Raw genomic sequence first — 2,395 nt, 5'->3', positions numbered from 1 at the left:
ACCAGAGCTCCTTGGCTCCGGAACAAGTTACACAAGGAGATAAGGCTTGCCGAATCAGTGACTTCTTTTAAATCACTTCTTAAAACACACTTTTATAGACTTGCTTTTATGTGATGCCGACTTTTTATCACTTTATCATCTTTCTCATTGTCATTCTGTCCTTTAGTGAGGCTCCATCTTTCCTTTTGCGCTATAACAATGTTGTGTATTTCTGGGTATGTGTGTTGATTTGTTGTACACGTATGTGTGTTAATTAAATGTCCTTGATTTCCACTGTCAAAGCAGTTTGCACTTTGTTTTTAAAGGTGCTCTGCAGATAAAGTTATTATCATTATTATGAGTTTCCAAAGTAAAAAGCCTTCTGCTACACTGTAATATTTTAAACATTTGTTTGGGTATTACTACCTATAGATGGCCTTTAGTTTCTGTTCACCTTTTAAACAACAGTTACAAAAAGAAGCTTGTTACTTTGCAAAGAAAACTTATTTCCACACTTTCCTATCCGTCTGTATTCATGCATATTCACTTGTAGATCTCTGAGACTTCTGCTCCCATTCATTCATGTATCTTGTGTCGGAATATAACTAACAGCTTGTTGCTTGCTACCTTGCAAAACCGGCAACAGACACTTGAAACAACAACATAAATTTTTTTTTTCTTCTAATTATGGCTATACATATTACATTTTAAATAAACACAGTTAATGAAGACTAAAAAAAATCTTCACATCTGCTGTAAGATTCAGCCTCTGGGAAGAATTTCATGTAATCCTCCCTTGACCATAATACAGTAATAAAGGACTAAATCTAAACAGTCAGAAACATACAGTTACATCATAAAGCTCAAGCCAATGCTCAAGCCAGTGTCACTGGCCAGGGAGCCAAGTTTAAATGTCATAAACATAACATGAGCTGGTTTATGCAAAGTGTCTTAGAGTGAGAGACAGCATTAGCCTAGGGGATCCGGTTGTAAAGTGAACCTCTGGTTCTGCCCCCTGAGCTGAGAGGATGATGGGATTTAAAGGTCAATGTGCATTTTTTTCCTCCCTACAGAGTTGTAGCTGTTTGCTGATGATAAGATTATGTTTATGAACAAAGCTCACCTCAATTTGGTTAAAGGAAAATATGGTCAAATGCAGCAATACATGTTATCAAAAGGCAATACAAGGATTATAGAAATCATTGTTGAGTGCTACACCGTGTAGACGCTTTCCGGGCCTTTACTTCCAGTGTTTTTTTCTGTCTAAGATGTGAGATTGTAGTTGTTACATATTATTCTTATTTTTTCTGTTTATTTCTTCTATTTTTCTCCACTCATTTTGTCATTTTGTTATATTGTGTGAAAATCATGTTGTTGAAAGCAGCTGCATCAGTCAAGCTTACCAGATTACATGATTAGTATGGTAGTGGCAGTCACATGGCAATTTACACAACGAAGACCTCCATCATTGCCTGATTTAAGTTGTGGATTCAGCCGTGTCACTGCGAGGTAAACCACAGAAACCAACTCAAACACATCTTGGTCAGTGGGGTGCAGATACTCACCCGCCCCCAAACAACACTGGAGGTGTGAGTCTCTCAGTAGTTTATCCACACAAGGTCCTTCAAGGGCAGGACTCTTTGTATGGGCAAACCCTAATTACCGTTTGTACCGTCGTGAAAAAGCTTCCGCTCTGACATCAAATACAAAGTCATTGAAGTACAAAGGCTTTAATTTTCCCTTTGTTTCAGATGCCAGCACAGCAGAAGGAGCGGAGCACCGAAGGGGAAGCAGCGGAAAGATAACGGGGTTTAGAAAGAGCCGGCAGAGAAAGAGAATTGGACGGAGACAATAGTGGAGTCGAAAATGGCAGAGTGAGACAAGGAGACAGACAAGAATGAACAAAAAATGGAAATATGATAAGAATGATGGAAGTAGAATGAAAGAACGTCACACACACCACAGACACACTCACACACACACACACAGAGGGAAATGCCATTAAGTTTGGATGTGGACGAAGTGCCAGGGGATGAAGCTGATCAGAACAATGAAACAAACACAGATAATTCCTACTCTTCATGAGCAGATTCTCCTACTTTCCGCTTATGTCACACAGTGTGTGTAAGTAGACTGTATTAATAAAGTGCTTTTCTAGTCTTAGTGACTACTCAAAGCTTTTACAGAGTACAGGAACCATTCACCAATCACACACATTCATCCGAGGATGCAGTACAAGGTGCCACTTGCTCATCAGATAAACATTCACACACCTTTACACTCCGATGGCACAGCATCGGGGCCAATCTGGGTCATGTCCCTGCCAGGGACCAAACTGTGGTCTGTGTGTGTGTGTGTGTGTATGTGTGTGTGTGTGTGTGTGTGTGTGTGTGTGTGTGTGTGTGTGTGTGTGTGT

The 2,395-nt window shown here is 39.9% G+C and overlaps 1 long non-coding RNA gene across 1 annotated transcript in view; it reads left to right on the top strand.

Annotated features, from left to right (window-relative positions):
* Nucleotides 1–376: 376 nt before the first annotated feature.
* Nucleotides 377–2,395, top strand: part of LOC117952638 — a 24,042-nt gene continuing 22,023 nt past the window's right edge. The window contains exon 1 of the long non-coding RNA XR_004658460.1: nucleotides 377–389. This is a non-coding gene — a long non-coding RNA (uncharacterized LOC117952638). The remainder of the gene's footprint in view (nucleotides 390–2,395) is intronic.

The sequence above is a fragment of the Etheostoma cragini genome, chromosome 2 (genome assembly GCF_013103735.1).
Source record: "Etheostoma cragini isolate CJK2018 chromosome 2, CSU_Ecrag_1.0, whole genome shotgun sequence".
NCBI classification, from domain to species: domain Eukaryota; kingdom Metazoa; phylum Chordata; class Actinopteri; order Perciformes; family Percidae; genus Etheostoma; species Etheostoma cragini.
This window is presented reverse-complemented; position numbering and strand designations above follow the sequence as displayed.